Raw genomic sequence first — 26513 nt, 5'->3', positions numbered from 1 at the left:
ACTGAGAATGGCTTTATGCACCTTGTACCTCTTACCCAGAAGCTATCATTTAGCATCATACCTAGATAAATAATATAAAGTCCTAAAAGCAATGCAGTCAGGAACTTCCCCTGCAGGTGGAGGGTTTTTTTTTTTTTCTGTGCATCTTCACAGATGATTTAGCCCAAATTAACCTGTTTAACTAAGTGTGGCAGAGACAGCATGGCTACATCTTTCTTATTCCCATCAACATTATCTGAAGTGCAATCAAGTTTGCAATTCTTTAAAATAAAGTCCCAACCCTGTCATAAAATGTGACAAATCTGATCAATTGTCTAAAAATATGAAAGCATTTATAACACTGCATATTCATTTGCTGGGAATACTAGAAGAAAAAGGAAGAAATTAATGCAACCAGGAATTTAGAAAATACTATAAAAATCACACAGGAAGAAAATTTGCTCAGTGTCAAATCCTTATTCAGTTAAGCTCTAATTGCACTGTAGTTTAAGATGGAAATGACTTACAGAGCTCATCAAATTTATGTCACTGCAAGGGCTGTCACGGAAGATGTATCAGATAGTTAGATGAGAATACATTTGTTCTTAGCAAAAAGGCCAAGAAAAAATGTATCTTCTTCCTACATCCATCAGCTGAGGCAAGAACACATAACTGGTTTAGAAGATAAGGCGGTAACTAATTCAGTCATGTGGAAAGAGCTGCCATGAAATCCCTCCCACCACCCACAACATTTTTCCACCCACATTGTTTGTGCTGCCGCACAATCCCCACCTAAACTTTAAGAAACTGAAATTCATCTCTTGGCAATAGTAATGCTTTGTTATTTCAGCCCACGATTCTTTGCTTTGTTGGCAGCATAATATGTTAACGACAATGAAATCACTACAAGCCTAATTCAAGACCCTCAGATGTCCACAGCAGCAGTCACTTGAAAGGGAATCTATCCTTATTAGAGGCAAGAGGATTTTCAATCAATAACTGTCAGCTGTGCATTTTCTTAAACATGCTGTCAATGGGATTTCTCTCCTTCCTTACAGCAGTCAAATGCTTTCCATGCACACAAATGTGAGAGCCATCTAGTCACTCCATGCATCTGTTTGGATTTTAGTTTCTCCAGTGAGAATGCCAACAGGGAGGCCAACACTGACTGTGATTTTTCTGTTCTCTGCGTACACATGTAGTAGAAACTGTATTGAGACCACAAACTCATTTCACATTCTGTAGGTCACTGAACAGCTGCTGGTAATGATTTTTGCTCACTAATGACCTAGGTTATATTTGAATCAGTGCCCTAGAGGGGAAAAACTCTGTATTCCATTACTGATCCCCTGAGTAATAAAACCCCTTGATAATTTTTTTCTAGGTGGCTTTTGCAGTATTGTTATTTATTATCTTATAAAAATCGCATGCTCATCAAGCTTCAGAAAAATGTGTAATAAAAAGCTGCACGCATAAGAGGTGGTAAAATTTGCATTAAATGACCCTCAAAATGTGCCAATGCAATGGAATCAACACTATGTAACAGTCAAGAGGGTCGGAAGTAAAAGGCTTGCTACCCATTGAAAGGAAATATTCTGTCAGGAGAATAGAATTGTATAACCAAATAGATGAACAAGACATTATTTCTGGCATAGTCAAAAGGCTACATAGTAAATGAATTATTGCTTGGCTTCCAGTCGCATCCTTAGGTAATATTCCAACATACATCATTCACATACTTAAGTTAACATGACCATTTCTACTGGGGAAGTATACTTCTTCTAGTAAGATATTATGCATATCATTCGCCACGTCACGACCTCCCATGTGTTACATACATAATTCTCCTACTCCAAGGGAAGAATTAATTAAGAGAAACACCCGGGCTCTTTGGAGAAAAAAAAAAAATTACCGTGAATCTTAAAAACACAGACTTGTGTAAGAAATATAGCAAGGCGTTAAAAAGACAGAGGTAAGCACTTTGGTGTCTCCACATACCAGTGCCTGTCAAATATTAGACTCTTCCTATCTGCTGTGCTTAGCTTCAAAATCCAGTGCTGCCACAGGAAAAAGAAGAAGAAGAAAAAATCTGTTTGCTTTTTCATCCATGTACCACATGACTTTCACTTTCATCAAAACACAGCAAAAGTGTCACAGGGGAATCATTCCCTTGACTGCCTTAGCACTCCTGATCCTTGACCTCCACCGGAAATGGATTCCAGGCACACTTCTGCCTGACAAGTGAACCGTGTAAAATCTTGATGAGGTGTGTGTTTTGTTTTGTTTGATTAGCAAGCCCTAAAATCGAGGGAAAGCTTTGTCTAACAACAACAACAACAAAAAGCTCACTTTCTTCGTCTATGCTTCCCCTTTGAAAATTTACTGACCTAGAATGGCAAATGCTGCCTTCTACATAGGTAAAAAGCACATTAGTACATCAAAGTGGCATTTTAGCAAGACACAAAAGGCAACAGCTATGCATACAGACCTTGTGGCAAAGGAGGAAGGCTTAGAGCCATGACGTCATAAACCTCAGCAACTCCCGCAATGCACTGAACGGGTACGGACAGCATAATGATTCTGCTCCCTGGAGGAAAAAGCTTAGGAGCAAGAGGAAAGAAAAGATTATTTTTAGCTAAGGGAACCCTTTGTCTTACAGCATTAAAAATCCTTGAGTTGGCTTCTCACAATAGCAGCCTTGTGCAGTGCTCTACTTTTAACTCTCGGAGTGCCGTAAAATGTAACAATTACAGAGCAAAGTGCCACCTTCTGAACTTGCCTATTTGTTTTTTACTTGATGTCCTTTTGGCTTCGATTAGAATTTTGCACATATCAAAGCTTCAGATTTTAGCCATAGAATTCAAAGCTCTTGTTCTTATCCATTTCCAAGTTACACATTTTCATAAGTAACACAGACAGAAGCAATAGGAGCAATAAGCATCATTTATTAGCCTGACAGGTTTAAAATGCAATACCTGAAATTAAACTGAACGTCCATTCCCATTTAAACATTTTATCTAGTGAAACACAGATCATCCTTTTCCTCTAATGCCAAAGAAATTTGATTCTACATCCATTAATAATCCCAGATGTCAGCCACAGACAACATTTTCATCAATCATTGCATTAAAGCACTGACCAAAAGATATACCTATAAAAGAAGAAACCATACTTCCCACTACTTTAATGTCTTTAATGTGTTTTCAAGATTTTAAGCCATTTTGCTGAAGGCTACTTTTAGTAAAGTAAAGAGACAACTGCATATACATCTCAGTTGTAAAAAAAAAAATTGATTTTGTTTAGCAAAGAAAAAACAAGTCTTTAGCTGCATCCTGGACACTCCAAAGTAACATACCACGTTTTGTAGTGTTCCTAGCTGTTTGGCATACTTCGACCGGACCTCTACTACATGTGGAAAAGCCGCAACTGCCTACTCTTGCTCCATGTGCCAGGGCAGCCTGGCATAGCTCTGTTGAATGGTGTAACAGGGGCATGCCTACATCACACAGATCAAACCTGAGCTGCCTCCAAAAACATTAATTCAGAAACAAGACAAACACATCAGTGCAGTATTAGTCTGACTAACAAGCAGGGCTAATTAGTCTATATAGCAGCTTTTACTAATGGATTTCAATGAAAATGGGCTAAGTCTAATTATCTAACAGTTCTTCTGGTTAAGAGCACATACACAAAGTGTTACTATGAATTTGCTGGTCCACAGTACCTGTTCACACATTTAACCTTTCAGTCCAGCTTGTATCAGTTTCATTCCCCAACCATACCCCTAGAACAGGCCTCCTGACCAGCTGTTGGAGAAGCCATGCCAAAGACTGAAGGTGGAAGATGTGGAACTACCACAGGTGATCCTTTACATTAGGACATAGCTGGTGAACAAAAGAAACCCACCCATGTGCTACTAACGTCACACCGTAGTTGTTCTGTACATTACTGACATGTGCTTAGGGCAACCTTTTAAAAATAGAACGGAGGTGGCAATCAGAGTAACTGGTGGGGAAGGAGGAGAGAAGAATTTGGTACCCTTCCCCTGTCAAAAATCCCCCACTGTGCTGGCCCACATCATTGGGCAGCTCTTGGAAATCAGACGTACTCAGTGAACCAGCTGAAGGCACAGATTAAGATAGATTCATCCTGTACCTGCCACACACAAATGATGGCACTCCAGCACTTGCCACACACAGTGCCTCTTCGACAGCAAGTCTGCCGCATGGAAATTCAGCCTCTGCCCTCATCTCTATAGGCATTGCCATTCCAGATAGACAAACCAAACTGTTCACAGCTGAAAGCCTGGTGATGATTTTTAAGACTGCTGCAACTTTGTTTGCTAGTTGCTTCAAATGGAGAAGAAATTGAAATAATGTATAGCCATTCAAGACTTGCCTTTCAGAAAAGTGCTTCAGAATGGTCATGGTTATTTCAGGAAACAAGCGGATCCTTATATGTAGTATGCCCATCCTCTCTGTCACTAAACAACATTGAATATAACTAGTGATTATTAATAAGGCTAGGAATCCTTATCACAGGAATTAGAAATGCTAATCAATTTTTGCCAAATGTGTTCTAATTTCCTAGCACACGCAGTAGATAATGTATATTGCTTACTGACGTCTGATACAATATGTGTGCTAATTTACTGGCATCTACGGAAACCATAAGAAACCAAATATATTATACAAAAAATGTCTTAACTCAATCTTATAGTCTCATCCTTCACAGGAAAAGCATCTGAAATCCATTAATAACTTGAACTTTAGCCGTGTCTTAATGAGATACAGACTTGATCCTTTTAGTAAGCGTGGCAGCAAATTCAAATGTTTCTAAAAATACAGATATTACAATTCATTGTAACCAAACACTTTCTTGGCATTCATTTCAAACAACAATACTAATGAAGCATGATAATCCTTGATGGTACAGGATGTTTAAGCATCTAATTAATTTTAACAGGCAAAGACTAATCAAGGGTTATAAAGAAAGTGCTATAAGCTGGTCTAAGAAAGATGAACCATGCAACACCTACTTGAAAACAAATCCTACTCTGATTGCCAATAATTGGACTGTAATAGGTAGGATCTAGTTAGTGCACGTAGACAGATTTTAGAGCGGAAGTAGTTACAGTGGGGAAAGTAGTGAAAGCAACCTTTTTCCACAAAAACAAGATTTCCTCATGAAACAAGTTCAGGGATGTAAAAAAATCTCGAGTTTCTGACAAAGAAACTGCAATGACAAATAACGCAGATCAACAGAAGGCTCAAGGATTACTGCATCCAGGATTTATTTTATTTATATGTAATTCCTAGGGAAAAATCGCATAAAAACATTTATTTTGAAGTCTGGGTGCTACATGAGAATCTGGAGAAACAGTTGTTATCCCCGAGATTGGCACAGCTGATGGGAAGAACTTCACCTTGGGAAAGGATGTCTTATTATGAAGGTTAATGTACTCAGCTGGTATGTTCGGTGAAAGGACCATGTTTAACTGGACTAGAGAACTAGGTGAGTCAGTGAAAAACAAAGGATCCTTATATTTACGAAGAGATCCTGAGAAGCCAGTTAGGACAAATGGATATATTATTGAGGATCACAAAACGGGATACCTTCTGTAAAGCAGAATGCAGTAACCCTGAATGGAGCACAGCTATTAAAATGCTGTCCAGGACAGGAGGAAAAGATAAAGGTGTTTGATAGCATTCTTCATTAATGGCATGTGAGATGTAAAGAGAGAAGAAAGGGAGGCTGCAGTACAGGTCCAGAGGTGAACAGAGAGCACAGAAATTCATTCATAGGAATAATTACCAAGGTCTGTCTCATCATTGAGAAAGATTATAAAAACCCCTGTAATAACTCTACTGAAGACCTGTTTATTTCTGGATGAGACAGTGGGTTTTATAAATTTTATAACCAAATAGTTACTTTCTTTCAGTAAAAGCAAAGAAAAGAGGAACTGATCCTGAATTGAACAACTATGTTTATTCAATACATGGAATGTAAGTATATAAATATATATTTATATTAGATTATTATATAAATAAGAATATAATTCAAGAAATAGTAGTGTTTGAAATTTTCTGTTTCCATAAGGTACACATGGGAAATACTTAGTTAAACCACATGGACAAGGAATTTTATGGACTTCAATAAAGGTGACCTGGAATTTCTTTACATCAGATGGGCATGTTTCCTGTAAATTGTATATGAGTCAAAGAAAGAAAAATCTCTTACGGGATTAACATACCAGACCCAGCTACATCAACAGCAGCTATTGCTAGGCTGGAAAGGAAAGAGAGGCCTGGGAAAAATGAAGGCCAAGCTATCAGTCTCCAATATGTTGTCTGTATAGCTCAGAGAACAAAACTGACGGGATCCTTGCCAGCCAAGTAATCTGGAGGCAAACATTCATTTTCAGGGAGCTTCAAACTGAGTTTTTGCCTGGAAAGTGCCTCCCAGTGAGATTTTGCATGGGATGGATTTTCCTTCTCTGGCTCGCTCTGCTTCTGCTTTAGGTCTTGAATCCTTTTTGGCTTTTAACCCCTCTGTCACACTCTCCCTCTCTACGTATATGTTCGTAATAAGGTTTCTCTTCCTATCATGTGAAGGGTTTTTTTGTGAAGATCTGTCAGTTAATTAAACAAACACTTCTCATTCAGTAAACGTTATTACCAGCTAAACCAGGTACCCTTTCCTTTGGCTGTGACAACTATGGTTCTCTATGGCTTTTTTTTTTTGTTGGTTTTTTGGGGTTTTTTTGTTTGTTTGTTTTTTTTTTTTTTTAGTTTGAGGAGTAAAAGATGTTTGCTCATCTCTTCCTGATTTTCTCTTTCAGACAACGTAGGGCTATTTAGCTCATGTGTACTATGGACTGCCTGCTTTATAGGACCTTGGAAGGTGGAATTCTGACCAAAGAGAACCGCTTTCATTGTCTGAAGTGAGTAACCCAATGTTTGGATTCTGAGGAACTCTGGTATGAATATCTCGTTACACACTGGGTCTAGGAAAGCAGACAAATAAACAAGGACCGGTTAAATCCTACTTACTGAAATGATCTCTCTGGGTATTTTGCAGTAAGATTGAAAGATGTCCACCTGGCACTCAATATACATTTGCAATGTCGATTCTCAGATGACTTCCAGTACACTGCCAATGCTGACTTTCCCATCTACCCCAACTGCAGCTATGGTGGGGGAAAGGCAATCTCTTCTCATGCAAGGGAAAATGCATTTCTTTATGAGTTTCTGAGGATTTCACATACATACTCCAAGGCCACCGACAAACAGGTAAGAAGAGTGAATAATCTGTATGATACTGAACATTAAACGACTTCTACAGAAAAAGAACAACAACCAAAATCAAACACCTTTCTCTGATCACACACCATTTTCTAACACACACATTATCCTAACTGATCTCTGTCTAAATAAATACTAAACTTGACCAGCTGGAATTAATGAGCACTTTAATAAATCATGTAAAACTATAGAAGTTTTAAAATATAAAACTGAAGTTATATTCCATATTGAAAAAAAATTAGTTTTAAAAAAAAAGACCATAAAAAAAAAAAAAACAAAAGAGGGGATGGTGCTTTGATACGAAGATAAATTTAGAGGAAAAGTGTTGTACTTCTGAAAGCCATGCAAAAGAGATAACGCAATCATACACATACAAAAAAGAAGTTAAGATAACACTCTTTACCACGGATGATTTGTAGCATTCCCTTAACTTCTGCTCTTTTTTTCAGTTGTTACTGCTCTGAAGAATATTATCTGTACTCACAGCTGCTAGATAAGTAATACCGATATTTCAGATATCTGTTGAGATCTTGTGGTATAACAAGTTGTAAAACACACTACGAGAACACAGGAAATATTAATCCTCATGTTTCAGGATAACCACTTCCAGGGCTTGAGAAGGTCAAGACGACATTTCCTGCATAGTACATGATTGCTCTCCCGATTAGTACAAAGATTCTCACCTTAAAAAGCCCTTGTAAAGCCATAAAATAAAGGAGTGACAAAATACTCTGGCAGTACAGCAACTTTATTTTTTCCTTTTGAAAATCAGAAGCATTGGGCTTCTCAGACATTTAGCTTAATTTTCTTTTTCAGATTAAGTAAGAAGGAAATATTTTTTATTATTACCGATTAATTTTGGTAAGACTCTGGAACAGCCCTGTCTGGTTCAGAACAACTTAACCCAAAGACTGCAAACATTTTCAAAATCAAAATATTTAAAAGGCAGGAAAATATTGTAGCTGAAGCAGGATTAAGTTGACAGAAGTTTCACGTGTAAAACATATTTTTACCAGAAAAGAAAAATTGAAGAAAAGGAGAATGCTGGAGATAGGCAATGTTTGGTAAATTCTTGTTCATTCAAGGCTATTTTCACCAAGGGACAAGTGAAATTAAATTCCCACACTTGGGAAAACAAGAACCAAGCAAACCAAGGACTCAATAAGGTGTAAAGCATCATATTATTATTTTTGTGAAATAGAAGAGAAACAAGTGAGCACCTGCATATTCAAGGGAGAAGGACAGGATGTTTGAGTTCTTTTTCTGTTTCCTTGAAATATTGTCTGTGCATTCTCCATTTAAACACCATGGGCCTTTGTGAAAACCAGCACGATAACAGTAACTGTCAAACAAGGTGAGCCTAGGAGGCTCCGTTCATTAGCATTTCTAACTGACTTAGGAAGCTCAGCTGCAACATCCTGCTCAGAAATGCAAAAATCTTATCTGTATTCTGATGTAATGAACAGACATGATGCAGATGATGTTTAGAATAAAAATTCAGAGAAAGGTGAGACTGCCTTAAAGCTTGTGTTTTCTGGAGAACAGGGACTGGTTACAAAAGGCTGGCAGGCTGTAAGGTACGTGAGCTTTCAAGAAGAAAGGTTCTCTTATGGATTGATCACAGCAGTTTCTTCTGGCTGAATCAGATGCAGTCATTAGGGTTCATGTGCTTTGTTCTTGTATTTTTCAGTGTTTAACTTTTTCAGGTCTTTTAATGGCAACATCAGATGCAGTTGAATTTGATCACCGTGAATCATATTTATGATCAGGGAAGTCAGTCATCTATATTAGCTAGCCATTCTACTAGATTTTTCACTATCATCACAGCGGATGCTGTGAGCCACATTCTCCCAACATTATTCTCCCTGAGCAATTTTTCTGCAAAAAATCTTGTTGACTTCAATGGATAAGTGAATTTTATTCTCACTGGCAGGAGACCTGATTGCAATTTTTATTATAGGCACAAATTGTTCCCCAGCTTCTATGCCCTATCGTTACCCATCAACCAAAAATCTTTTACTGAGAGTGCTTTCTATTGCTGGAAATACTAGCCAATGCTTACAAGATGAAAAGGTGCTTGGGAGCACCTGTGTTCTGCTGCAGAACAGATCAGTCAGATAGGAAGGAATAAAAAGGCGGTGAAAAATGAGCATCTCCTCTAATACTTGTTTCCTTTTACAAACACGCCTCTTCCCAGCCTTGTTCCAGATGTGCAACCAATCTTGCAAATAAAGTGGCAATAGGATGAAGGATTGATTGCTTTGAGGTAATATTCACAATCTTTTCCAGGAAAGAGAAATAGTGGGACATCCAGCCTACTGCATGTTGTTTCTAAAATATGGTGCAAAGTTTTCTGCCTTTAAAATAAAATAAATTAAAAAATTAAGTAAAGGACGATTCACCACCTTCCTCTGAAACTCACTTAATTCACCTCCCTGGATTGAATATTTCTTTTATGTGACATTTTAAGCTTCCCGACTTTGCATTTCAATTGTAAATGGATGAAAAGATGTGTTCACAAGAAAGCATGAGTGGTACCACCAGATTTGGATGGAATGAAAGTAAGCTTTGTAGCCGAAGGAAAAGATGGGGGACAAAGGCAGTCAAGTTTCCTACTGAACTACATGCTCCTCCATCACCCCGCACACAAGCAGTGAAGCAGATAACCTATCTGCAAGGCTGCAGCCCAGTTACAGGAAGGTGTCCTTTCCCTCTTGCTATAAAAGGCAAATGGAAGAAAAAATATAGTTAAATGGCGAGTGAGTTACAAAGGATAACATGGAAGTGAAGAAATAACTCACAACCAAGACTCTTCTTTTTCTTCAAAACACTTAAGACATTAGAAGCACATAATCCTATTTCTTTCCCTGAATTTCAATTGTCTGCTGAAGCATTTGCATACTGCAAATCAAAAAACAACAGTGAGTGGGCTCTGGCTCAAGAGTCACCTTCTGACAAAGAAAAGCGTCAGTAAAAGACACAGCCTGATTTAAACAGCCCACTCGGGAACGTAAGCCTGACTGCAGGCCATCATTTTGCAAACAAAAATCTTTTTCATGGGCAAGGATCACCTCTTCGTAAAATAGAAGGGTGAAAACGACACCTTCCTTCTCAGTTTTTGAACTCACTCCTGTTAGTGACTATAGTCCGAAAAACCAGGATCCACCGAGTGCCAAAGGCTTTACCCAGTTGGATGATGAGAGTTCATGGGTGGCTAGTCTGCAGCAAAGGAGTTTGCCCGTGCATGCCTTCCAAGATTCAAGTCTTTGTGAACACTTTGCTCTTCTACGCCCCCTCCAGCCACACAACCGAAGAGTAGGGGAGGGAGAAAAGCAAAACTCCAGGAAGGAGCCTGAGAGAAGCTGCAATTAAAATAGGCCTGGCCAAATGCCAGCCCTGAATACCTCTAGATACAATGGGTCCTAAACCTAAATTAGGCCAACTGCCAGGCTTGGGGACACATGCACAACCATAATCTCCCAAGAACAGACAGAGACAGCAAAATGCAATTAAGTGTTCTCAGTTCACCAGTCAGTCAGAGCAATCCTCAAGCACAGCGACACTTGCCAAACATTTTCCACATACAACATGAATAACAAAAAAAATAAAAGATTTGGTTTGATTCCTATCACTTTGGAGAAAAAGAAAGAGAATCTGAGATCTGGGAAAAGAAATATTAAAGCACATGTATGGACAGGGCTAGGAAAAAAAGATTTCGAAGTTATTTTTTGACAAGGACACATGCCTACACATGAATGCCATTGATTTACCTTTCAGTAACAAGGACAGTTGCAAAAATGTTGGCGAAGAGGCAAGAAATTAAATAAGAAAACTGCATAGCAATATACTTTGGCTACAATTTATGTTTGTTGCATTCTCAGCTTGTACAAGACAGACTTCCAGTAATCCCCTCTGACACTACTACCGTGATCCAACTTATTCCCCTCATTAGGCTCAGTTATTCACCATCTGTCTCTGCAAAAAAAATTGTCTGAATATTAGTTCTTCCTCGTAATGTGGAAGCAATAATGAAATACGGTACAGGAAAAGCAAGCTGGAACTAGGATACCTCTCAGTCCAAACAAGAAAGAGCTGGAATCCATACTAAGGCTGCTGGAGTTCAAGTTCTGCCACAGCCTTGTACTGGGAGCCAACTGCAGGGACTGCCAGAAAGGGAGAAAGCATTAAATCACAGCCAGCACTACTTAGGGTCAAGAGTCAGAAGAAAAGAGTTTTAGTTATGAATAATGCCACTGCAAAGAAAACAAACCCCACAAACATACATGCAACACCCAAAAGCATTCCAGGTAAGAAGGACCATGAGGTCATGCCTCGCAGGCTACTGCAGCACAGCGCTCTTGCTCTTTCTCGTTAAGCAGAGCCAGGATGCAGTCTCAAGTCCTAAGCATCCTCCCCCCACCTCATCCCCCTTCCCACACCATAAAAAAGGCCAGAACTGGTTGAAAGCAATGGTAGTGGCTTACCTGGACGTACATCAGCAGGAGCCTGCTGTCCGCGAAGCATGCTGCAAAAAGATGTGCAGCTGGCTGCAGGGGCACACAAAGCAGGGCTGTGGTGCTGGGGCAGGGGACAGAACCACTGGGCACTTGCAGGATGGCAGCTGCAGCCCAAGAAGGGGCAAGCAGCACGGCAGGTCAGTAAGGCAGCAGTACCCGCAGCGTGGGCTCAAAGGAGAAAGGAGCTGGAACACCCGCCTGTGCCTGCTGGCTGCTCAGCTGCCTGCAGCGGGGCTGGGCGAGGGTGGCTGGGATCAAGGATACCGGTCAGAGCACAAGCCCCGACTCTGGCAGGTGCAGGTCACTCTACAGGTAAAAACTATGGATAGTTTTAGTGGACTTCATTCCCCTACAAACTCTAAAGACAGGGATACAAATACTTCAAATGATCCCTAACTCCCAGCTGTTAAGCTGAAAAATCTGGCCTAACTAGCCAAGCTTTGCCCTGATTTCAAAATCAGCTTTGCCCTGGTACTTACTTGTTCCAGTTCTAATAACTGAATCACCTTTTTTCTTTCTTCTGTACACAACATTTATGGAAACCCTCACAAATAAACCTCAGGATATTGAATCTCACCATCTAGTAGCTGAAAAACTAAATGGTATGCACAATTGCTTCATTACTGTTCACTAGCATTTCTAGGAAGTCAGAGATACCAAGAGAAAGAAAGAAATATCCAACAATTTCTGTGCACCCCTTCTCCCATCCAGCCAAAGAGAGAATCACAAGGTATTCATTGTCTGGGTTTTTTTTTTTTTTTCTTTTATGATTGACAGAAGTGAAGCAAGTCTCCCAAAGGAGCATATAAATAATGTAAATAACACGCGCAGTGGCTGCCGGTACCCAGCCAAATTCACCCCTGCTATAATTCTGCTTGCCTCTGTAGCATTCCGTCTCCAAAACAGATAAACCAAATGCCTAACCGAGAATAAAGAAAGAATAAAAAACATCAGTAACCCTCTCCAGTAACAGTTATAACATGTCTTGATATAGATTTAAAATCTAAGCTGTGTTTTCAGAAAGGTTATAAAGAAATTATGTGCTGAACTGCTCTGCGTTCTTTGGATGCAAAACAGTACATATATTCTTAAGTCATTGTTAACTACCACAACTTGCATACCATTACTTTGAACACAGCCAATCCAAAGTACATGTAAAAGATGTTATAGGAGTATTTTAAATCAGGGCACCAAGCCAGAGAATATTAAAGTATATTAGCTGCCTTCCTGTCTCTAGAGGTTTTAATATGACGAATGCTTGAACTCCTGTTAGCCTTGTTGCAAGAGTTACGATGTAGAAACTGTTCATCTGAGCACAACCAGTCCATTGTAAACCCAAGCAAAATTGATACTACCCTCCAGTGAAAACTAAGAATTGTTTCTTCTGCTTTTTTTGTGTTGTTGTTTCTTTCTTGCAAAAAAACCATTTGATTTAAAATTTTCATTTCAGCACTACAAAGAAGTTAAAAGGTCTTGGTTTGCCTGCTGATTTAGAAGGCTACATCAAAAGGGCTTTTTATTTTGGTTTGGTCTTATATCATTAGGGAGTTAAGGCATTCTTTTTCTTGTAAATAGTCTAGAGAACTAAAGAACTAAATATCTGCACAAATTAATTTGGAAGCTAACATAATTTTCTTTACTTTAAGGAAAACATGGTTTACTAAGGCAGCCCAAGGAAAACCTATGCTATTTATTTTTTCCTTTGAACATCATACCAGCTACAATCTAAAATAAACCTGTGTTGGGGGAGAGAAAAATATATAGTTTTGTCTATCAAAGTCAAAGCGCAAAGTACAAACATCATTAAACTTTTCAAAACCTTTGTCAGAGGTATGAATGTTCTCTTTGAGGGGAAAACCAAAACAAAAAACGAAAAATTACTTCTGTTTAAATTCCTTCTATGGGATTTTTCTAAGTCTTTTAAAGCTCCTTCCTAATCCACAGCTATAGAGGCATTTCAAGCAACAGAACTAAGGGACTAAATGTTTTGTGGTTTATTCTACATATGGAATGATTTACTTAACAACCAAATTGCTTGTGATATTAAGAAATTATTGAATGGTTTCTAAGCATGATCTTAGGTGTCAAGAAACATTCTTTTCCCGTGGAAAAATACTGCAACACATAATATACTCCACTGCTGCATGTCTTACAAAGTTAGTCAGATTTAAGTGTCATTCCTGAACTTGAATTAGCTGTGCAATACAAATTAACATGGCAGTCCTTAGCCATGTTATCTACGGAACGAGCTGACTTTCAGAAAATTCCAAAGAATGCATAAGCCACTGAACCAGTCACTGCTAATGGTGATGTTTCTTAAGGCTTTTTGGGGGGAGCAGCATTCTTCTCACTTTGACCCATCCACACCACCCTGTGAACTCCATTAGAAATCATCTTTGCTGATTCTGCAGCTCAGTAAGATCTTACCTGGGTCTCACTTGCTGCATTATTATTTGTGTCGTGTACTGCTTCAATGTGTTCAAGTCTACTCTATCATTGCTCAAGCTCTTCACGTGTGTGTGTGTGTGTGTGTGTGTTTAAAATTCAAAAAAGGATCACGAGTAACAATCACTTTTTAAAAGTGCAGTGACACAGCTAAACATGGACCTCATGCACATATGGTAAAAGCCTGCAATTTTGTACAAAACACTGTAAAAAGTTAAATCTAGCACAGATAAAAATCACTAAGGACTTCAGTGTGAATTTTAACCCAGCAAACTCTACAGAATTTACGCCTTTTGAAAATCTTATTAAATACTAGATGAAGCAGAAGTGATTTTATAGAATTCATAGAACCTGCTTTACAAGTAAAAAGAACATGTACTATTTATCTGCATGTGAAAGTAATTAAAATTCAAAGCATTGACATGAATAGTAAGAATAACAAGAACTTTAATGGGTCTCTGTGGAGCATAGGCTAAGCTGGTTTGTTTGGCTAAAATCTCTTTCATAAATATAACTGCAGTGGAATTGCGCACACAAGAACAATAAAGCAGAGTAACCGCCTGAAAAAGAGAACGAAATAAAGGTGAACAAAGCAAAAAGTATGAATAAATGTAAATCTAGTGTACCAAATATAAGTGAGAATTAAGGATGACTGTATCAGCATGTAGTGAGAGGGGCAGCTAAAGAAGCATTGCTGTCTCTCAGCCACTGTCTTTATCTCCTGCCTGTTTCATGTAACAAAACCTAGACAAAAGCTGTAAAAGTAAATTCGGAATAAATATCAGAGGCACACCGCAACGTTGTACTGAAACAGCAGCATATACAAACCGCTTTTTCCAGATGACAACTGAACAGACAGTGAAAAGAAGTTTCCCTGCAGTCCACCTCTCCTGATGCTGTACACAGACCTGAGCTGGCTGCTTGTTAGGCAACTAGTTTGCATCAAAGCAAGCAGCCTTCCCTCAGAGGAGTATCTTTTAACAACCTCTTAAGTCTTTTAAGTGCCAATTTTCCAAATATGCTCCAAGGACACAAAAGAAGTCAGTCACTCCAATCCCTGCTTTAACTGAAGGATTTGATTAACCATCCAGAACGTATTACCTTGGGACACATGACAAGCTTACATCTCTCTATCTCCACTGCATGGATTTTCAAACTGTTTGTGAAACAGCTCCCAAAGGGCTATATTACAGTACAGTTTTAAAGTGCATGGAAATGAGTGATAGATCTCTGTAAAATGTTACATTTCAACCTAAAACATAAGCCCCTGGATCACTAACAACCTGGACACAGACCGAGCAGGGCAGGAAACTCAGAGAAGTTACTGCAAAAGTTGTCCCAGCGTAAGCCTTTCCTGCTTATTTCCAGAGGCCTGAGAATACCCTTTGTTAATCAGGCTAGATCCACAGTTGGCTCTCAAAGCACCTATTTTTCGGCACTTCACGGTCTGGTACAACACACAGCCTTTAATTGGGACTTAGACTTCCATTATGATGTGTGGAAAGATTTGATAACTAAAGGTCGATCTACAAAAAACAGTCTTGGTGGAAGTATGGACCAAACCGAGGGGTTGTGTCTGTGTGGAAATCATGCTCTTGGGCCTGCTCCTAGGACTTGGTGTTTCCTACAACACTTGCCCATAAAACCAGGGGGCCAAGTGGTGGCTTTTTGGTTTCATCCTATAGTTAAATAGCTGCAGCATACCACTTGAGACACAGAAGAGTTGTGTCCAGATCCACTCTCCTCTTGAGACATTTTAAAATTGTTTATCTTACCTCCAGTGACAATGCAGGCTGCTTTAATTACTTTTTTTAAAAACAGGGCTTTGAATCTTTGCTTCAATTATCATTTACATACATAACATTCAGTTGAGCACGGACAGAAAGGAAAAGTGGCAGTGACTTGGTATTATTTTAAAAAATGTTAATTATTTTAACCTGTTGTTGTCAGACAAAATACTCAAATTATTTCAACATGTAGTAAATGTGTATGTGTACACGCAAAGCCGCAGTAACAACTGCAACAACAAAACAAACCCCAATGATATTCATTTCAGTTATCTTTGGTGAATTGCACTGATGCAACACTGGAAATCTTCTAAATGGAAATAATGTGCTCACACACATCAGTTTATACTTCTTGCTATAAACAGCTTTTTTTGCAATATTTACTTTCATCAGCAACAGCCTGTCTACTCACACTTTTGAATCACAGCAGATTCCTGCAGTATAAGAGCCTTAAAAATAATAAAACAAATGGCTTTCTGATTCAAGAGATTAGCCTCTAGCACACATAACCATTATTCTAGCTCTAATACAATTCACATCTGGTTAAAAGAGATGTAATGTGCAGAGATGTGAAGAGAGGGTCTGTCTATCATGCAGACCTGATGCATTAAGTCTTTATTTTTCCTGTTCATAGATATTTGCTGTGCTCTAAGGTTCAATGGAGAACATGAATTGGAGGTCTCACAGCTCTCCCCTCTCCTTTTTTTCTTACCTTAGAGATCAAGCCTACTGTATGAAACATCGGGGCAGGGGGAGGGGGGGGAATAATTTCTAAAACTATCCCATGGTGAAGAATATTATTTCTTAGGTATTCTATTAAACAGGGATAGTCAGTGTTTACAGCAGGGTCATGACTCAACACAGAGATAATTTAGTGAAGTATTTGCCTTAGCTGCATTGCTGACAAAATAAAGTAACAGTAGCAATGGCAAGTTGACATTTGTTTTCATAAAGTTAATTATTTAAAGTAGCAGTAATGAGTCTCTCACAGTGATAGAGAAAGAGAAAAGCTGCTTTCTTTACAGCACAAACTTGAAGAACCATAGGCACAGTAAGGACACCTCAAGATAACAGCCAGCACAGAAGTACGTATGAATACCATGAGTCCTGTTTTATGTCCTAACCACTACATACACTCATTTTCTGACCATGAACAGACTCAAGTAAAGACTTTTTTAGATGACAGAGAGGAGGAACTCACTTAGAAATATGAAAATATTTAATTCTCTGGGTTTTCTCACATTCAAAAATAATGTTTAGAAGAAATCCCAGGCTGAGTCGTATGTGTGTTTTTAAGGCAAGCAATCTTCAGGAGAAGATAAATCTGGATTAAGTCCCATGCAGGTTCAGGAGAAACATAAAAAGGATACCACACTGAGAGCTGAATTCTTTTTGCCTGAGGGCACTTCTCTTTGCCTGAGGGATTACACTTTGCCTAGTTATGTTAATTGAAAGAAAAAGTTAATAAAGAGTGAGCAAGACTTTACTTTCTGTAAAACTTCTAGATAGTCTAGAAGAGCTAGATGGGAACCTCACAAAAGCATAAAAACCTCAACAGAAAAAAAATGAAGCTATACTGAAAACTAATTAAATATGAGAATCAAAGAAGTGAAGCCCCCACCAAAATTACTCGGAAGTTTCCATGTAGTAATGACACATCATCCAGTGTTTTATTGGGTTTGCTGCTGGTGGAAGGAGAAATGGACACAGCTGCTCAGTAGGCTCTACAGCAAGTGGCCATACTGGGAGACAGAGTTGATTGACAGCAAATCTGAGATGATGCCATGTGTAACGTTTTGTTGTTGTTGTACAAGTGAGTATCACAGATGAGAATACCTTGGATGAGATATCAGTAAAACATTCAATACAGTTATTCCAGAGTCTTTAATTGAAGGCTGGTCCAGCTGCGTAAGTCAACGCAAATGAAAACTGGCTGCGCGGTCATACACAAAGGATAACAGTAAATGACATAACATAAAGCTGAAATTTTTATCACAACAGCACATCCCAGAGACTCATACTAGCCCCTTGCTGCTTAACAGCTCTACTGATTGACTGAAAGGAGTATGCCAAGAAGAGAACAGCATGTTGGTCAAGTTCTTAGTTAATAATACATCTCATGAAGATCGCTGTAACTGAGAGAACAGATTCAGGAAGTTTTCAGTATTGGCTGAATAGAGATTTTTTTTAGCTAGGAAAAATACAAGCTAATCCATCTGTGAGAAAAGAAACTGAAACACAGCGATAGAATACGAGCGAACATTCAGTGGAGCATTGTGGCCACAGGAGATCCAGAGGAAAGTGAGGAAAGGAGCAGAGGTGTGCAAACTCTGCAGGGGTCAGGTCTCCAGAGGCATACTTGCAGCACTCGGCCAGCTTGCTCACAGGGGCTGGCAGCATGCCAGCTCCCAGATGTTCATCTGGAGATTGGAGTGATGATATTGAACCTCCGAGGGAAGACATCCTGTCCTCCTTCCTTTCACAACTTAGGCACTTGAGGCTATGTGACCTCCCGGCCTTTAGTTGTCTATAATGAACTTGTCTGCTGTCTTACGGCACGTCGCTCTGCTGGAGCATTGACTCAGGTGTATCCTGTCCCCTAGCAAATATTTTGTGGCTGGAGGCCTGCAGCCAATACAAACCATCACCTCAAAAGAGTGACAGTTGAGTGTTGGAGAAAGAGGGAACACGTATGATGTTACTCAACAACTTCTTTGTGCAAAAGGTCCACAAGAGTGATTTGCTGTCCAAGTTGCTGATCAGCATGGTTGAGCAGAACCACCACTTGGTACTTGATCCCTTCCCCAGAAAAGAAAGGATAGAAAGGACGAAGGTATTCAGACTGAAAATGTAACATAAGGCTCACTCCTATGTCTAATTCAGCTTGAGGAGACCTGAAGCTGTGGGTAGCAAATGCTTTCAGTGATGAACATCAAGATCACAAATATGGTTGAGACAAGGAACGTGAAAACTGGCCAAAGCATGTTAAACAGAAAAGTGATTTTTCTAATGGTTCAAGCAGTTTTGTTTTGTTTTTCATTAATAAATTAATTTTAAAAGGAGTAAAATCCCATTGATCAAGCAATTAGGTATGCATTTGCAAAATTAATTAACATTTTACCTTGAAAACATTATTACAGAAAGCACGTGTAGTGAAATATTTTACAAATCTCATCGCTCCCCTGAAAGCATTATGGCATTTCACAGAGAAGAGAAAGTTGGAAGAAAAGATAAATCACTTCCTATCTTTCAACAGGAATGTTTGGGGGTTTGTTTTTTCCTTGCCTAGTTATGTGCCTTCTTTTTTGCCTGCTTCATTATTAAAAAGAAACTCATTCACCGAGCCCTGAAGCCCAGCCATGACTCCCAGCTGAAGGCAGCTTGCAGTTCATAGGCAGTACCGGGTCTATGGCTGGAAACCCCAGCACACGTGGCACCGTAGCAAGTCTTACACAGAGCACATCAACACATGCCAACCCAAGACAACTTTGCTGCTGAGGCCCAGCCGTGGGCCGCTGCTCAGAATAAAATAACCACTTGCAGGCCAAATGAATTCTACTATGTCCAGCTAGCTAGTCATCAGATCGCCCAAAACACTGAAATGGTGATGAAGGAAGCTTACCTAAACCATGTTCACAGCAAGGCCTTTGCTAGCCAGAATAATTCATGTGCCACTGTTATATATATTATTTTTGAGTCTATTCAAACAGCGCAATGTAAGCAAATAGCCTGAGTGCACTGGTGACCTTCCCCTTAAGCTCCAGACTCAAAGACACGTGATCTTTGATAAGGTGATCAGTACCCTAGTAAACCCCCCTCTTGGTTCCCAGACACACCTTAATAAAGTTCCAGTTGAATACTGATAACATACTTGGGGTAGAAAGAAGACAAACTCATCTTATGTTAGTATCTCAACAGTACACAAATGTGCTAGATGGCGAAAAATAAAATCGATTTATATATTCTTTATTGTGTACGTACTAGTGCTTGCTGCAGTGGCTTTGCAATCAATTTATCCTAGGTTATCCCACGCTTTTGTCAATAAAACCTCACATTCACACCACAATGGATTGCATTTCTGAAATAATATACAGTGCATTCTATATCGTGTCAGGTGTGCATACTTGTATCTATAAATATGTTAGCATTACAGGAATACGCTTCCTAATAGGATATTTTTCTTAAAGCAATCCTTTCATGTTATTACCTTTTACAGGTGTACCATAAGTTGTTTGCTTTGTCATTTAAGAAACTGCTGCTTCAATATTTTAGAATGCATTGTCAACACTAAAGGCTGAAGGGAGTGATATTGATACCACACTCCAAAACCAGCGTAACTTGATTAATGGCCTCTATTGTAATAAGAAGTCACACTGCAGCACTATGGATTTACCTTCCTATGAGTGTAAAGAAAGTGAGAAGAATGAGAGGACAGCTATGTGTTTTAAAAGCCAAATCAGACACTGGCCTTCAGACAGTGGTATTTACGTCACAAATTTAAGGTTTGGGTTTATGTTTTTTGTTGGGCTTTTTGTTGCTTTTATCTAGCCCTGGAACTGATCAAGGAAGCCATAAATTTAAGTCAACAAACCTTATGAAAACATGACATTAAATCTTAAATTAACGTGTACTAAATGAGATCTTTATTATGGGATTCAGTGCCAAAGATATTTGTATTTTTTTATACAACATCACATACATCTTTGCAGACAAAGCTAAAAATGCTGCAAGAGAAATCCTCATTCCTTTCAATTTTAGAATAAGGAGTTATTAAATGTTAATTAGGTACTCTGAAAAGTGGGAAATATCTTAACAGTTTGGATACATTGAAGTAATTCAGAGGTGAAGAATCCAACTTGCATCACCTAACTGTATTTCTCTCTTGAATGTTAGAAGCATTCACTAAAGAACAAATGGTAATTCTAGAATCCTCACTGAACAAAGCAATTCTAATATTTTTATGAAACAACCAGCCATGGTAATTGAAGAAAACAGCACATCTGCATTAACTATACATGCTTTAAGAAGACACATCTCCTATTCCTCACCACTCAATTCAGTAACCATTTTGAATGCTGCCTCTGCTTTTATCCAAGGCTCACCGTGTCTTTTGTGTTTTCTCTATCATCCTTCTCAATGACAGCATTGGATCACAGCGCTGTAGCACGGTTTAATAGCTAGTATTTCAGGAGCAACTAATAATAAAACCACTCGCCTCTCGACTTTGAAAGGCAGAACTGCAGAACGCCTCACCTCGCATCTTCTCCCCATCACTCACATGCTTATTGAGGAGATGCCCGTAACCCAACAGCTCACACCACAGTGCATCAAGTGGACAGAAACACACACTGAACAGTGCAATAGAAGAACCTGCATCTCGTAAGCTTCAGCTAAAACCAAGTCCCCCTGTTTGTTACCATTTTGAAGGCACACACTGATAACAAAATTCAGGGCTTACAGTATATTGGCTTAGAGGCTTATCAGCTTTACATTTACAAGATAGAAGAGATATTACAGTGGTGTAATTCATTGCAGTGGTCAGGACTGTGCCCAGTTGGATGACCAATGTACTTAAAAGAAAGGCAACAAAAATACTACAAGGTTTATAATCACAAACGGTAAAAAAGCTTAAAGGAATGTGTTACTTTGACAAAGACAGCTGTGGAAAGCAGTGAGAGAGGAATGGGACATAGCAGCCTTCCAGCATCTAAAGATCACCATAAAGGTGACAGTGATAAATATTCACCACGTGCACTTGCAATAGAACTAGAAGAAGTCAGTTTATCTTGCAGTAAAGAAGATTTAGTTTGGCTAGCAAGAGAATCTTTCTTCCCATAAGGATACTGAATCACTGAAATAAGACATGGAGAAAGCTGTGGAATTATTTCACAGGTTTAGAAGAAAAGCATAGATTAATTTCATCAGAGATACAAGAATGATTAAGACCTATATTTGTATACTCAAAGATACTTGGTTTTATAATATATCTCTTGTGAGTCAAGAGTTGTTGTGTCTCAATACTTGCGTAAGTTTTAAAACCTAATGAGCATTTGTACTTATTAAACCAGCACAATTTAAATACAGATTAGTTAAAAAAAAAAACACCACTTGCTCACCTTGAGCTAGAACCTTTATGTTAATACATGCAGCCATTCCCCTGTCTATGAAGTAGCTTATTTCTCCATCTTGTAGCGCATCTTCACCTTCTTTAAAAGCTAAATTCTTCCCCCTTTAAAGACCTTTGCCTTAACTCTAGTTCTTATCCATTTCCATATTTTGTTCACTATTTTGAGGCCTTTTCTTTATTATTCTCATCAATATTCTATAACTCTCCCCCCGCACGCTCCCCCCATCCCCTGGCCCTGACCATACATTTCTTAAACAACCTGTGCAGTCTCCACAACTTCCAGCATCTTGTTCACAGAAAACACTATATGGCCATAAAGGTCTATCACCTAGCAAGGGAAGAGAGAAAGAAAGTAGGGTGTTACATAAGGAAAAAAGTGAAAGCATTTCCACAGGATCAGAAAAAATAATAATAATAAATAAAGAACTGGGTGGGTGGGGTGGCAGAATTATTTTCTGCTCAGTGAGTAGGTGCACGTGAAGATCTCATGCATGTATTTGAACTTCTTTCTTCCATTTTGCCATTCAGTTATTCTGAAAGCTTGTTTACACAATTCTTTATCTCCTACATCAATTAATCAGAAGGATCAGGGAAAGCGTGCAGTTCAGAAACAGAAGTGCGTTCCTTTAAGCCTTTTGAGGAAAAGGACAAATACTGACATTTCTGATGTGAAACGAGGATAATTTTCTAAACTCTCTCTCAGCAGTATTTAAAGAGGGCAGTACACAGTCACATACCACAGGTTTTCAAAGACACACCTGGTGATGAAAGGCCAACCTTTGAGCCTCTACCCTGCCGAGAAACAAGGCACAAGGGACCAGCTACCCACAGCACACCTGCAGGAATGCTGCAGCTGGAGCTCTTCCACAGACACAGAACAGGGGCCAATTCCCAATACAGAAACTCCCAGATTGTTCTGAAATCCACAGAGGTAAAAATCACTCACCTTCAATTTCTCCTCTGCTTCTTAAATACCAGATACAGGGATAAAGCATGGATGCTCCTCAGGAAGCAGACATAGACCAAAAATTCACACACTTAGAGCAAATTTAGGTTTAGTTTCCAATACAAGGTGGAAAACTCAACAGGTTATGCCATATGTAGCTGAATCTGAGACATTTGGGGACATAGTAATAATAGTTTAACAAGTAAACAGCAGTGCCCGAGAGCCATGCTCATAACTCTCCGCATGTACATGCACATATGTGAGAGACTTCCACCAATCAAGTAGAATCTGCCTGCTGGGGACTTCACATGTAAATGAAAACTGCAATTCCTTCCTTGCTAACTGAACCTTCACTGAAGCAGGCAGCACAACATTTCCACCTCAAGTTAATTTCTACTTCACTTTTAGGTGAAGAAGCACTTTATTAACACAGGACTCGATCTAACTTTATCAGATAGACTCCAACCAAAGACTGTTTTCTGACAACATTCACTAAAACTTCTAAATTGAGCTAATGTTGCCTTTGAGTTAATATGGTTTTGTACATGTGTAAACAACTACTCTTTTTTAAAAGAAACTGGGTACAGGGCAGAAATGAGAATATAACGAATGTAGGAATATGGGTCTGCTACGGAGTTTTGAGAGACAGGGTAGAAAATATAAGTCTAGCATTTATACTTGGCCAGATTACGGCACAAGACTATAAAACAGGCTATATAAGAGTCATTCTTGTAGTCAAATTTCCAGGAAGGAAAAATGAAGACATGATTTTATCTGCTTTACCCATTGCTTCACTCTTTAGAAAGTTACATATATACAGAACCGGCTTCTCTTCCCTTTGCACATGGGTGCTCCAGATGTTGCAGTAGAAAAAAACTTCCACCAGTCCAGGCAAAAAAAAGAATACCCTAGTTTTTCTTCAGTAAGGAAGAACATCAGCTGTCTCCTTTTTATATCGTAAGAAATCTGAATCCCTTTTACTCACCGTCAGAAGACGGAATAATCCAGGGCTGTCTATAGGCAGGTACCTCCACACATTAGTTTCTTTTGAAACTAATGACTGCAATTGCAGTAGTTTAAAAATGGCATTAATATACCTGCAAATAAAATATACTTATACAAAGCTGTAAGAAAGAATCTGCTTGCTAGTCAGAAAAATGTGATGCCACTAGGAAAACTAAAAACAAAAACTTATTTTCTTCAATGGTATTTCCACAGTGTTACTTAGCTAATCCTAATACTTTCTTTGAAGAGTAAATTCCACCCCACCACCACCCCCAAAATGTTTCCCATTCAACAATAAAATGCTTATTAACATTTTTTTGCCCTCCTTTTTATAAAAAAAGAAAAAAACACCCCATCAATGAACCCCCCAAAACCCTACAAAAACTGTTGAGCTTGTGGTTTTGTATATCTATACATACATATATATATATGTACCATGTATACCCCTGAGAACTTTGCCAGGGTGGGAAACTCTTACCCTACATGAAACTAGAAAAGGCTCCCTGTAAGCAGGCATTGGTTTTACAGCACTCGGTTCTTATGTTGAAAGGGGAAAGGCTGGTGCAAACTGTCTCCAGCACCTCCTCAAGTCTCCCCATCAAGCACACAACTAGATAGCTGTCCAGAGCATTGCGGCACTGGGGATGGAGCCTGCTGGAACATGTCCTCGTGTATAAAGATGCAACAGAAGCCACTGAAAACACTAGAAGGGAAAAAACACCCAGCGTAAGTTTTCCTTCAATTCAGTTAAAAACTGCTAAGTTCTAAACATTCCCACTCTATCTTAGCATCCTACCGATGAGCTAAACTAGTCACACATCCTATTTGCTTACATTTAGCACTTTTTCTGGTGGTTCTTCACTTCACCTGTACTTGCAATGTTTATCTGCCAAGGCAGCAATTAATTTTTTTTTTTTTTTTTTTTTGCAGCACAATTCTGAATATAGAGACATTTAACGTTTACATGAGCTCAAAACATACTTTTTCCTGTTAGCACAAGAACAGGTGTAGGCTTCCTTAACTAGTACATCAGAAGGAAGGAGGATCACAGAAGTTGTAAGGTGTTTTTTTCTTTACATTTCTGAAGAAATTTTGCCATCCTAGAGCTCTGAGCACCTGTCCCATAAATTGGTGCATAAAGATAAATAAATGCCTGGAGACATTCACTTCAGCCCACTCGTCCTCAGCAGGTTTAGGGAGGGGAAAAAAAATTGGTTTTGTAGCAAGTCCAGAAGTTAACATACATTCTTGTAGAACAAAGGAGAAGAGGTGAGACGTAAAGCCAAGTACTCCCAAATGAGAATGGCCTGCAGCAGAACCCCTGCTCCATATTGAGGGAATTCTAGCTGAGCAGCTCAGCTGTTGCCAGGGGGTGTAAAGGGGGGGAGAAAAAACATGAAGAAAAAAGAAAAAAAAAAAATGGAGGGGAGGAGGATGATGGTACCATTTCAGGAAATCTGACTCAACCTACATATAGATCAGTAGCTTAAAACCACAATTGTTATGGCCAATATTTTTAAGTAGAATACTGGCTGTGGGGCAGTGGTCAAAATCCAAAGAGAGCCGTGAGACCCTGCCCCTCAGCTGAGCAGCACACGGTTTTGGAGGAAAACAGAAGCATCCAGCTCCTCCTGATACTTTGGATACCAGGATGGGACATAGATGTTTGCAGAGTCTTCTAGGGTGTTCCCGGTGCCAAGTTGTTTGCTCACTTCCCCATTGGGTAGGAGCTCAGCTTTGACAGTCAAATTACATGCACACCAGTTCGCCTCCCTTCTGGGGAAGGGAAGGAAAGGAATAAAATAGTATTGTTACCTTCCAAGAGGAACTGCAGCCAGGATAATTTTCTCCACAATTCACTTAACTCTGCCACGGACAGTCCTCCACACCACTGCAGCAAGGTTCACATCTTCATACGCTACTTCCATGTCTTCACTGAATGAGCTGGACATTTACTTTCTGGTGTCGCTATCACGCTACAAACATACACCTCTGTCAGGTAATAGCTCAGCCCTCTCATTTGTCTTAGAAACTACCTTCTTTGAAAAGAATGGAGAAAATAAAATAATGCTTGATGGCACCATGTACAAGCTCCAGGAGAACAGAGTTTGATTTCTACTTCCCCAGAAGCATTTCAGGTCAAAGCAGCTTTGTATCCTGGTAAGTCAGTCTGGCCAGCTACAAGGAGATGACTTAGAACTGCAGATCTTGGTGGTAATACCACTCAACACTGTTTGATACTAAAAAACAGCAACAAAAGACCCGTAGGGCAGCATGTTTCAAGGAACAGGGATGCTGAGGAACAAGTCAAGGTTGTAAGTGTGTCACCATTTTTTTGCTGCACCAGTTTTGGTTGAAGGCCACATGCTATTCCATGACCCTCTTCTTGGGGGGCCAAAACTC

General features: G+C 39.2%; 1 long non-coding RNA gene across 1 annotated transcript in view; it reads left to right on the top strand.

Moving 5' to 3' along the window:
* Positions 1-8148, top strand: part of LOC119151673 — a 58634-nt gene extending 50486 nt beyond the window's left edge. The window contains exons 4-6 of the long non-coding RNA XR_005105498.1: positions 6821-6922; positions 7060-7271; positions 7733-8148. This is a non-coding gene — a long non-coding RNA (uncharacterized LOC119151673). The remainder of the gene's footprint in view (positions 1-6820; positions 6923-7059; positions 7272-7732) is intronic.
* The last annotated feature ends 18365 nt before the right edge of the window (positions 8149-26513 follow it).

This window comes from Falco rusticolus, chromosome 7, assembly GCF_015220075.1.
Source record: "Falco rusticolus isolate bFalRus1 chromosome 7, bFalRus1.pri, whole genome shotgun sequence".
Lineage (NCBI taxonomy): Eukaryota > Metazoa > Chordata > Aves > Falconiformes > Falconidae > Falco > Falco rusticolus.
Note: the sequence above shows the minus strand (reverse complement) of the source record. Positions and strands in the feature narration are given on the sequence as shown.